The 13,601-nt window shown below is 35.4% G+C and overlaps 1 protein-coding gene across 1 annotated transcript in view; it reads left to right on the top strand.

The window, feature by feature from the left end:
- Positions 1-4,458: 4,458 nt before the first annotated feature.
- LOC128655850 (zinc finger protein 510) overlaps positions 4,459-13,601 on the top strand; it is a 95,723-nt gene continuing 86,580 nt past the window's right edge. The window contains exon 1 of the mRNA XM_053709417.1: positions 4,459-4,545. The gene's annotated coding sequence lies outside the window, so the exon portion shown is untranslated. The remainder of the gene's footprint in view (positions 4,546-13,601) is intronic.

Raw genomic sequence — 13,601 nt, 5'->3', positions numbered from 1 at the left:
AGTCTTCATAGTTCAAATATTAAGATCGCTAACTTTTTTTTTACAATTCCTTATTTAATTGCCAAATAATATTGTGCATTTTTAACATACCGTTATGTTAAAAACTCCTCCCCACATCCATTTCCTGATCTTAGTGACAGTGACGTATAGAGCGGTCCCACCCGCTCTATACGTGTCTCAAAAGAGCGTTCAGGAGGATCCAAATGATCTGCGCATGCACACAGCATTGTCTATTAAGCAATGCGCATGCGGTAATCTTCTACAGCAAAAACCAAGGCTAAACGCCTGCGCAGATCATCCCTTAGGGGGATGACGTAATTTGACAGCCGCCTAACGGCCAGGATTTCAATAGGCAGAAATAAAAACGTGACCTGCAGAGAAAAAAAAAAAATTATGACGGGTTGAATTTTCTACTCGAAAGCAAGTAAGTTTACAGCTATAAAACTCACTTTATACTTAGAATTAGAAAAAATCATGAATTAAAGTACTATTTATTTTGGGTAAAAAGTATAATTAGCTAATGTAATCGGGAAAACTTTACCTTCACTTTAATCTCTTTACTCTCACTGCACCTTAAAGTGTTGCTAATTGTGATGTATCTGACAGGTTAATCTCTTTACTCTCACTGCACCTTAAAGTGCCTCTAATTGTGATGTATCTGACAGGTTAATCTCTTTACTCTCACTGCGCCTTAAAGTGCCACTAACTGATGTATCTGACAGGTTAATCTCTTCACTCTCACTGCGCCTTAAAATGCCTCTAATTGTGATGTATCTGACAGGTTAATCTCTTTACTCTCACTGTGCCTTAAAGTGTCGCTAATTGTGATGTATCTGACAGGTTAATCTCTTTACTCTCACTGCGCCTTAAAGTGCAGCTAACTGATGTATCTGACAGGTTAATCTCTTTACTCTCACTGCGCCTTAAAGTGCCGCTAATTGTGATGTATCTGACAGGTTAATCTCTTTACTCTCACTGCACCTTAAAGTGCCTCTAATTGTGATGTATCTGACAGGTTAATCTCTTTACTCTCACTGTGCCTTAAAGTGCCTAATTGTGATGTATCTGACAGGTTAATCTCTTTACTCTCACTGCGTCTTAAAGTGCCGCTAATTGTGATGTATCTGACAGGTTAATCTCTTTACTCTTACTGTGCCTTAAAGTCCCGCTAACTGATGTATCTGACAGGTTAATCTCTTTACTCTCACTGTGCCTTAAAGTGCCTCTAATTGTGATGTATCTGACAGGTTAATCTCTTTACTCTCACTGCGCCTTAAAGTGCAGCTAACTGATGTATCTGACGGGTTAATCTCTTTACTCTCACTGCGCCTTAAAGTGCCGCTAATTGTGATGTATCTGACAGGTTAATCTCTTTACTCTCACTGCACCTTAAAGTGCCTCTAATTGTGATGTATCTGACAGGTTAATCTCTTTACTCTCACTGCGCCTTAAAGTGTCGCTAATTGTGATGTATCTGACAGGTTAATCTCTTTACTCTCACTGCACCTTAAAGTGCCGCTACCTGATGTATCTGACAGGTTAATCTCTTTACTCTCACTGTGCCTTAAAGTGCCTCTAATTGTGATGTATCTGACAGGTTAATCTCTTTACTCTCACTGCGCCTTAAAGTCCCGCTAACTGATGTATCTAACAGGTTAATCTCTTTACTCTCACTGTACCTTAAAGTGTCGCTAATTGTGATGTATCTGACAGGTTAATCTCTTTACTCTCACTGCACCTTAAAGTACCGCTAACTGATGTATCTGACAGGTTAATCTCTTTACTCTCACTGCACCTTAAAGTGCCGCTAATTGTGATGTATCTGACAGGTTTATCTCTTTACTCTTACTGTGCCTTAAAGTGCCGCTAACTGATGTATCTGACAGGTTAATCTCTTTACTCTCACTGCGCCTTAAAGTGCCGCTAATTGTGATGTATCTGACAGGTTAATCTCTTTACTCTCAATGCGCCTTAAAGTGCCTCTAATTGTGATGTATCTGACAGGTTAATGTCTTTACTCTCACTGCGTCTTAAAGTGCCGCTAATTGTGATGTATCTGACAGGTTAATCTCTTTACTCTTACTGTGCCTTAAAGTCCCGCTAACTGATGTATCTGACAGGTTAATCTCTTTACTCTCACTGTGCCTTAAAGTGCCTCTAATTGTGATGTATCTGACAGGTTAATCTCTTTACTCTCAATGCGCCTTAAAGTGCCTCTAATTGTGATGTATCTGACAGTTTAATCTCTTTACTCTCACTGCGTCTTAAAGTGTCGCTAATTGTGATGTATCTGACAGGTTAATCTCTTTACTCTCACTGCGTCTTAAAGTGCCGCTAATTGTGATGTATCTGACAGGTTAATCTCTTTACTCTCACTGCGCCTTAAAGTGCCGCTAATTGTGATGTATCTGACAGGTTAATCTCTTTACTCTCACTGTGCCTTAAAGTGCCTCTAATTGTGATGTATCTGACAGGTTAATCTCTTTACTCTCACTGTGCCTTAAAGTGCCGCTAATTGTGATGTATCTGACAGGTTAATCTCTTTACTCTCACTGTGCCTTAAAGTGCCGCTAACTGATGTATCTAATCTCTTTACTCTCACTGCGTCTTAAAGTGCCGCTAATTGTGATGTATCTGACAGGTTAATCTCTTCACTCTCACTGCGCCTTAAAGTGCCTCTAATTGTGATGTATCTGACAGGTTAATCTCTTCACTCTCACTGCGCCTTAAAGTGCCTCTAATTGTGATGTATCTGACAGGTTAATCTCTTCACTCTCACTGCGCCTTAAAGTGCCTCTAATTGTGATGTATCTGACAGGTTAATCTCTTTACTCTCACTGTGCCTTAAAGTGCCGCTAACTGATGTATCTGACAGGTTAATCTCTTTACTCTCACTGCACCTTAAAGCTGCCGTTTCCCTGTGTATAATCGGATCCTTTATATGGAGTTGAATTGATCAGTTGTAATGAGGATATCACTTACTGTTTAATATAGCCATGAAATACTTATACGCTGCGCTCCACCGCCCACTTCATAACTATTTGTTTTGTGAGTTAATGGTTTAAGCTGTTCTCCAATCAGCGCGCTAACTAAAGCAATTGTGTAAGTGCCGTACGACTAGAGAACTGATTGGAGAACAGTTAAAAAACATTACTTATGAGTATTTCATGGCTATATTAAACAATAAGTTATATTCTCATTACAACTGATAAATTATCGATCCCATGCGGATCTGATTATACGAATTGGAAACGTTACATGCGCTTTTAAAAAAACAAATTGTAGAACGGATCACGTGACTGAGGATGATTTATATGTAACATAAAGTGTATTTGTCAGTAACTTGTGTATAATTAGTCTTTATCATTAGATCATTGTGTTTATTCTTTAGTCTCCCTAGTGCAGAACCTATCGTGTCCCTCTCTACTCACAGCAAATACAAGCAAGGGGTGTGTCCCTGTACTGTAGAAACTATTGTGTCCCTATCTACTCACAGCAGATACTAGCAAGGGGTGTGTCCCTGTACTGCAAAACCTACTGTGTCCCTATCTACTCAAAGCAGATACTAGCAAGGGGTGTGTCCCTGTACTGCAGAACCTATTGTGGCCCTCTCTACTCACAGCAGATACTAGCAAGGGGTGTGTCCCTGTACTGTAGAAACTATTGTGTCCCTATCTACTCACTGCAGATACTAGCAAGGGGTGTGTCCCTGTACTGCAAAACCTACTGTGTCCCTATCTACTCAAAGCAGATACTAGCAAGGGGTGTGTCCCTGTACTGCAGAACCTATTGTGGCCCTCTCTACTCACAGCAGATACTAGCAAGGGGTGTGTCCCTGTACTGCAGAACCTATTGTGGCCCTCTCTACTCACAGCAGATACTAGCAAGGGGTGTGTCCCTGTACTGCAGAACCTATTGTGGCCCTATCATCTCACAGCAAATACAAGCAAGGGGTGTGTCCCTGTACTGTAGAAAATATTGTGGCCCTATCTACTCACAGCACATACTAGCAAGGGGTGTGTCCCTGTACTGCAGAACCGTGCAGCCTGTGCTAAGTGCAACTGCTACTTATGCACAACTACAGCGCGCTGACATACAAGCGTACGCCTTATTGTGCATGCGCGCAGAGACGAGAACGCGCATTACCGTAAGCCCTGCAGTCGTAAAGCATTAAAATAAAATGTCGCGCTGCTGTAAGTGATATAACAGGGCAGAACACGCGCCGGGTACGCGTATGAGGTGTCGGGGACGCGCGGGCACCTACCGGTATAAAAGTCTCACCCGCAGACTCTCGCTTCAGGCTTATTGGCGCGCTCACCCATAATAAATATGGCCGCCAGGCAGCGCACGTACTACGTCATGACGGAATTAGAACAACATAAGACGTATTCTATTGCGCAATAGTCGTAAAGGTAAAGGAAGTACTGCGCATGCGGACATGGCAGAACGATACGCCTGCGCATTTAGCGCAAGATGTGTCGCGCATGCGCAGTGCTGTCGTTGGAAGGTTCTGTTGTTTCACTGGAGTTGTCGGTGCTGACCCAGGTGTGTGATACTCGGAGACCGGAGGTTGCATGCGCGGTAATGATCTGTGCGTGTGACCGTGAAGGGCATTCCTCTTGTAGACTCTGTGTGTATTCTAGTACCCTTGTATACTGTGTGTGTCATATTGTCCTTATATACAGTATCTATACAGTGTGTATCATATTGTCCTTATATACAGTATCTATACAGTGTGTGTCATATTGTCCTTATATACAGTATCTATACAGTGTGTATCATATTGTCCTTATATACAGTATATATACAGTGTGTGTCATATTGTCCTTATATACAGTATCTATACAGTGTGTATCATATTGTCCTTATATACAGTATCTATACAGTGTGTGTCATATTGTCCTTATATACAGTATCTATACAGTGTGTATCATAGTGTCCTTATATACAGTATCTATACAGTGTGTATCATATTGTCCCTATATACAGTATCTATACTGTGTGTGTATTATATTGTCCTTATATACAGTATCTATACAGTGTGTATCATATTGTCCTTATATACAGTATCTATACAGTGTGTATCATATTGTCCTTATATACAGTATCTATACAGTGTGTGTCATATTGTCCTTATATACAGTATCTATACAGTGTGTATCATATTGTCCTTATATACAGTATCTATACAGTGTGTGTCATATTGTCCTTATATACAGTATCTATACAGTGTGTATCATATTGTCCCTATATACAGTATCTATACTGTGTGTGTCATATTGTCCTTATATACAGTATCTATACAGTGTGTGTCATATTGTCCTTATATACAGTATCTATACAGTGTGTGTCATATTGTCCTTATATACAGTATCTATACTGTGTGTGTCATATTGTCCTTATATACAGTATCTATACAGTGTGTGTCATATTGTCCTTATATACAGTATCTATACCAGTGTGTTCATATTGTCCTTATATACAGTATCTATACAGTGTGTGTCATATTGTCCTTATATACAGTATCTATACAGTGTGTATCCATATTGTCCTTATATACAGTATCTATCAGTGTGTGTGTCATTATTGTCCTATATACAGTATCTATACAGTGTGTCTCATATTGTCCTATATACAGTATCTATACTGGAGGTGTGTCATATTGTCCTTTATATACAGTATCTATACAGTGTGTATCATATTGTCCTTATATACAGTATATATACAGTGTGGGGTCCATATTGCTAGTGTCCTTATATACAGTATCTATACAGTGTGTATCATATTGTCCTTATATACAGTATCTATACAGTGTGTATCATATTGTCCTTATATACAGTATCTATACAGTGTGTATCATATTGTCCTTATATACAGTATCTATACAGTGTGTATCATATTGTCCTTATATACAGTATCTATACAGTGTGTATCATATTGTCCTTATATACAGTATCTATACAGTGTGTATCATATTGTCCTTATATACAGTATCTATACAGTGTGTATCATATTGTCCTTATATACAGTATCTATACAGTGTGTATCATATTGTCCTTATATACAGTATCTATACAGTGTGTGTCATATTGTCCTTATATACAGTATCTATACAGTGTGTATCATATTGTCCCTATATACAGTATCTATACAGTGTGTATCATATTGTCCTTATATACAGTATCTATACAGTGTGTATCATATTGTCCTTATATACAGTATCTATACTGTGTGTGTCATATTGTCCCTATATACAGTATCTATACTGTGTGTGTATTATATTGTCCTTATATACAGTATCTATACAGTGTGTATCATATTGTCCTTATATACAGTATCTATACAGTGTGTGTCATATTGTCCTTATATACAGTATCTATACAGTGTGTATCATATTGTCCTTATATACAGTATCTATACTGTGTGTATCATATTGTCCTTATATACAGTATCTATACTGTGTGTGTCATATTGTCCTTATATACAGTATCTGTACAGTGTGTATCATATTGTCCTTATATACAGTATCTATACAGTGTGTATCATATTGTCCTTATATACAGTATCTATACAGTGTGTATCATATTGTCCTTATATACAGTATCTATACAGTGTGTATCATATTGTCCTTATATACAGTATCTATACAGTGTGTGTCATATTGTCCTTATATACAGTATCTATACAGTGTGTATCATATTGTCCTTATATACAGTATCTATACAGTGTGTATCATATTGTCCTTATATACAGTATCTATACAGTGTGTGTCATATTGTCCTTATATACAGTATCTATACAGTGTGTATCATATTGTCCTTATATACAGTATCTATACAGTGTGTATCATATTGTCCTTATATACAGTATCTATACTGTGTGTGTCATATTGTCCTTATATACAGTATCTATACAGTGTGTATCATATTGTCCTTATATACAGTATCTATACAGTGTGTATCATATTGTCCTTATATACAGTATCTATACAGTGTGTATCATATTGTCCTTATATACAGTATCTATACAGTGTGTGTCATATTGTCCTTATATACAGTATCTGTACAGTGTGTATCATATTGTCCTTATATACAGTATCTATACAGTGTGTGTCATATTGTCCTTATATACAGTATCTGTACAGTGTGTATCATATTGTCCTTATATACAGTATCTATACAGTGTGTATCATATTGTCCTTATATACAGTATCTATACAGTGTGTGTCATATTGTCCTTATATACAGTATCTATACAGTGTGTATCATATTGTCCTTATATACAGTATCTATACAGTGTGTATCATATTGTCCTTATATACAGTATCTATACTGTGTGTATCATATTGTCCCTCTATACAGTATCTATACTGTGTGTCATATTGTCCTTATATACAGTATCTATACAGTGTGTATTATATTGTCCTTATATACAGTATCTATACAGTGTGTATCATATTGTCCTTATATACAGTATCTATACAGTGTGTATTATATTGTCCTTATATACAGTATCTATACAGTGTGTATCATATTGTCCTTATATACAGTATCTATACAGTGTGTATTATATTGTCCTTATATACAGTATCTATACAGTGTGTATTATATTGTCCTTATATACAGTATCTATACAGTGTGTATTATATTGTGCTTATATACAGTATCTATACAGTGTGTATTATATTGTCCTTATATACAGTATCTATACAGTGTGTATTATATTGTCCTTATATACAGTATCTATACAGTGTGTATTATATTGTCCTTATATACAGTATCTATACAGTGTGTATCATATTGTTCTTATATACAGTATCTATACAGTGTGTATCATATTGTCCTTATATACAGTATCTATACAGTGTGTATCATATTGTCCCTATATACAGTATCTATACAGTGTGTATCATATTGTTCTTATATACAGTATCTATACAGTGTGTGTCATATTGTCCTTATATACAGTGTGTATCATATTGTCCTTATATACAGTATCTATACAGTGTGTGTCATATTGTCCTTATATACAGTATCTATACAGTGTGTATCATATTGTCCTTATATACAGTATCTATACTGTGTGTATCATATTGTCCTTATATACAGTATCTATACAGTGTGTATCATATTGTCCTTATATACAGTATCTATACAGTGTGTATCATATTGTCCTTATATACAGTATCTATACAGTGTGTATCATATTGTCCTTATATACAGTATCTATACAGTGTGTGTCATATTGTCCTTATATACAGTATCTATACAGTGTGTGTCATATTGTCCTTATATACAGTATCTATACAGTGTGTATCATATTGTCCTTATATACAGTATCTATACTGTGTGTGTCATATTGTCCCTATATACAGTATCTATACAGTGTGTATCATATTGTCCTTATATACAGTATCTATACAGTGTGTATCATATTGTCCTTATATACAGTATCTATACAGTGTGTGTCATATTGTCCTTATATACAGTATCTATACAGTGTGTATCATATTGTCCTTATATACAGTATCTATACAGTGTGTATCATATTGTCCTTATATACAGTATCTATACTGTGTGTATCATATTGTCCTTATATACAGTATCTATACTGTGTGTGTCATATTGTCCTTATATACAGTATCTGTACAGTGTGTATCATATTGTCCTTATATACAGTATCTATACAGTGTGTATCATATTGTCCTTATATACAGTATCTATACAGTGTGTATCATATTGTCCTTATATACAGTATCTATACAGTGTGTATCATATTGTCCTTATATACAGTATCTATACAGTGTGTGTCATATTGTCCTTATATACAGTATCTATACAGTGTGTATCATATTGTCCTTATATACAGTATCTATACAGTGTGTATCATATTGTCCTTATATACAGTATCTATACAGTGTGTGTCATATTGTCCTTATATACAGTATCTATACAGTGTGTATCATATTGTCCTTATATACAGTATCTATACAGTGTGTATCATATTGTCCTTATATACAGTATCTATACTGTGTGTGTCATATTGTCCTTATATACAGTATCTATACAGTGTGTATCATATTGTCCTTATATACAGTATCTATACAGTGTGTATCATATTGTCCTTATATACAGTATCTATACAGTGTGTATCATATTGTCCTTATATACAGTATCTATACAGTGTGTGTCATATTGTCCTTATATACAGTATCTGTACAGTGTGTATCATATTGTCCTTATATACAGTATCTATACAGTGTGTGTCATATTGTCCTTATATACAGTATCTGTACAGTGTGTATCATATTGTCCTTATATACAGTATCTATACAGTGTGTATCATATTGTCCTTATATACAGTATCTATACAGTGTGTGTCATATTGTCCTTATATACAGTATCTATACAGTGTGTATCATATTGTCCTTATATACAGTATCTATACAGTGTGTATCATATTGTCCTTATATACAGTATCTATACAGTGTGTATCATATTGTCCTTATATACAGTATCTATACTGTGTGTATCATATTGTCCCTCTATACAGTATCTATACTGTGTGTCATATTGTCCTTATATACAGTATCTATACAGTGTGTATTATATTGTCCTTATATACAGTATCTATACAGTGTGTATCATATTGTCCTTATATACAGTATCTATACAGTGTGTATTATATTGTCCTTATATACAGTATCTATACAGTGTGTATCATATTGTCCTTATATACAGTATCTATACAGTGTGTATTATATTGTCCTTATATACAGTATCTATACAGTGTGTATTATATTGTCCTTATATACAGTATCTATACAGTGTGTATTATATTGTCCTTATATACAGTATCTATACAGTGTGTATTATATTGTCCTTATATACAGTATCTATACAGTGTGTATTATATTGTCCTTATATACAGTATCTATACAGTGTGTATTATATTGTGCTTATATACAGTATCTATACAGTGTGTATTATATTGTCCTTATATACAGTATCTATACAGTGTGTATCATATTGTGCTTATATACAGTATCTATACAGTGTGTATCATATTGTCCTTATATACAGTATCTATACAGTGTGTATCATATTGTCCCTATATACAGTATCTATACAGTGTGTATCATATTGTTCTTATATACAGTATCTATACAGTGTGTGTCATATTGTCCTTATATACAGTATCTATACAGTGTGTATCATATTGTCCTTATATACAGTATCTATACAGTGTGTATCATATTGTCCTTATATACAGTATCTATACAGTGTGTATCATATTGTCCTTATATACAGTATCTATACAGTGTGTATCATATTGTCCTTATATACAGTATCTATACAGTGTGTGTCATATTGTCCTTATATACAGTATCTATACAGTGTGTGTCATATTGTCCTTATATACAGTATCTATACAGTGTGTGTCATATTGTCCTTATATACAGTATCTATACAGTGTGTGTCATATTGTCCTTATATACAGTATCTATACAGTGTGTGTCATATTGTCCTTATATACAGTATCTATACTGTGTGTGTCATATTGTCCTTATATACAGTATCTATAGAGTGTGTATCATATTGTCCTTATATACAGTATCTATACAGTGTGTATCATATTGTCCTTATATACAGTATCTATACAGTGTGTATCATATTGTCCTTATATACAGTATCTATACAGTGTGTATCATATTGTCCTTATATACAGTATCTATACTGTGTGTATCATATTGTCCTCATATACAGTATCTATACTGTGTATCATATTGTCCTTATATACAGTATCTATACAGTGTGTATTATATTGTCCTCATATACAGTATCTATACAGTGTGTATCATATTGTCCCTATATACAGTATCTATACAGTGTGTATCATATTGTCCCTATATACAGTATATATACAGTGTGTGTCATATTGTCCTTATATACAGTATCTATACAGTGTGTATCATATTGTCCCTATATACAGTATCTATACTGTGTGTGTCATATTGTCCTTATATAGAGTATCTATACAGTGTGTGTCATATTGTCCTTATATACAGTATCTATACAGTGTGTGTCATATTGTCCCTATATACAGTATCTATACAGTGTGTGTCATATTGTCCCTATATACAGTATCTATACTGTGTGTGTCATATTGTCCCTATATACAGTATCTATACAGTGTGTATCATATTGTCCTTATATACAGTATCTATTCAGTGTGTATCATATTGTCCTTATATACAGTATCTATACAGTGTGTATCATATTGTCCTTATATACAGTATCTATACAGTGTGTATCATATTGTCCTTATATACAGTATCTATACAGTGTGTATCATATTGTCCTTATATACAGTATCTATACAGTGTGTGTCATATTGTCCTTATGTACAGTATCTATACAGTGTGTATCATATTGTCCCTATATACAGTATCTATACTGTGTGTATCATATTGTCATTATATACAGTATCTATACTGTGTGTATCATATTGTCCCTCTATACAGTATCTATACTGTCCCTATATACAGTATCTATACTGTGTGTATCATATTGTCCCTATATATTGTGTGTGTCATATTGTCCCTATATACAGTATCTATACTGTGTGTTTCATATTGTCCTTATATACAGTATATATACTATGTGTATCATATTGTCCCTATATACAGTATCTATACTGTGTGTGTCATATTGTCCCTATATACAGTATCTATACTGACTGTGTCATAGTGTGCCTATATACAGTATATATACTGTGTGTGTGTATATTAGTGTCCCTATATACAGTATCTATACTGTGTCTATCCTTGTGCCCCTATATACATTATCTATATTGTGTTATCATAGTGTCCCTATATACAGTATCTATACTGTGTGTCATATTGTCCATATACACAGTATCTATATTGTCCCTATATACAGTATCTATACAGTGTGTATCATAGTGTCCCGTCATACTGTCCACACATTTCTACACATATACACACATATCACAACTGTTTAGCGCTGATGTCTCCAGTAATATCACAGCTGTTTAGCGCTGACGTCTCTAGTAAATCTGTTTTATCCTGGTATTGTAATATCACAGCTGTTTAGCGCTGACATCTCTAGTAATATCACAGCTGTTTAGCGCTGACGTCTCTAGTAAATCTGTTTTATCCTGGTATTGTAATATCACAGCTGTTTAGCCCTGACGTCTCTAGTAATATCACAGCTGTTTAGCCCTGACGTCTCTCTAGTAATATCACAGCTGCTTAGCCCTGACGTCTCTAGTAATATCACAGCTGTTAAGCCCTGACGTCTCTAGTAAATCTGTTTTATCCTGGTATTGTAATATCACAGCTGTTTAGCGCTGACGTCTCTAGTAATATCACAGCTGTTTAGCGCTGACGTCTCTAGTAAATCTGTTTTATCCTGGTATTGTAATATCACAGCTGTTTAGCGCTGACGTCTCTAGTAATATCACAGCTGTTTAGCGCTGACGTCTCTAGTAATATCACAGCTGTTTAGCGCTGAAGTCTCTAGTAATATCACAGCTGTTTAGCCCTGACATCTCTAGTAATATCACAGCTGCTTAGCCCTGACGTCTCTAGTAATATCACAGCTGTTAAGCCCTGACGTCTCTAGTAGTAATATCACAGCTGTTTAGCCCTGACGTCTCTAGTAATAACACAGCTGTTTAGCCCTGACGTCTCTAGTAATATCACAGCTGTTTAGCCCTGACGTCTCTAGTAATATCACAGCTGTTTAGCGCTGACGTCTCTAGTGATATCACAGCTGTTTAGCCCTGACGTCTCTAGTAATATCACAGCTGTTTAGCGCTGACGTCTCTAGTGATATCACAGCTGTTTAGCCCTGACGTCTCTAGTAATATCACAGCTGTTTAGCGCTGACGTCTCTAGTAATATCACAGCTGTTTAGCCCTGACGTCTCTAGTAATATCACAGCTGTTTAGCGCTGACGTCTCTAGTGATATCACAGCTGTTTAGCCCTGACGTCTCTAGTAATAACACAGCTGTTTAGCCCTGACGTCTCTAGTAATAACACAGCCGTTTAGCCCTGACGTCTCTAGTAATATCACAGCTGTTTAGCCCTGACGTCTCTAGTAATATCACAGCTGTTAAGCGCTGACGTCTCTAGTAATATCACAGCTGTTTAGCGCTGACGTCTCTAGTAATATCACAGCTGTTTAGCGCTGACGTCTCTAGTAATATCACAGCTGTTTAGCGCTGACGTCACTAGTAATATCACAGCTGTTAAAGGGACATTAAACCCAAATTTTTTCTTTCATGATTTAGATAGAGAATACCATTTTAAACAACTTTCTAATTTACTTATATAATATAATTTGCTTCATTCTCTTGATATTCTTTCCTGAAAAGCATATCTAGATATGCTCAGTAGCTTCTGATTGGTGGCTGCATGTATTTGCCTCATGTGATTGGCTCACCGATGTGCATTGCTATTTCTTTAACAAAAGATATCTAAAGAATGAAGCAAATTAGATAATAGAAGTAAATTGGGATGTTGTTTAAAATTGTATTCTCTGTCTGACTCATGAAAGAAAAATTTTGGGTTTAA

Source organism: Bombina bombina, chromosome 4 (genome assembly GCF_027579735.1).
Source record: "Bombina bombina isolate aBomBom1 chromosome 4, aBomBom1.pri, whole genome shotgun sequence".
Classification (NCBI taxonomy): domain Eukaryota; kingdom Metazoa; phylum Chordata; class Amphibia; order Anura; family Bombinatoridae; genus Bombina; species Bombina bombina.
This window is presented reverse-complemented; position numbering and strand designations above follow the sequence as displayed.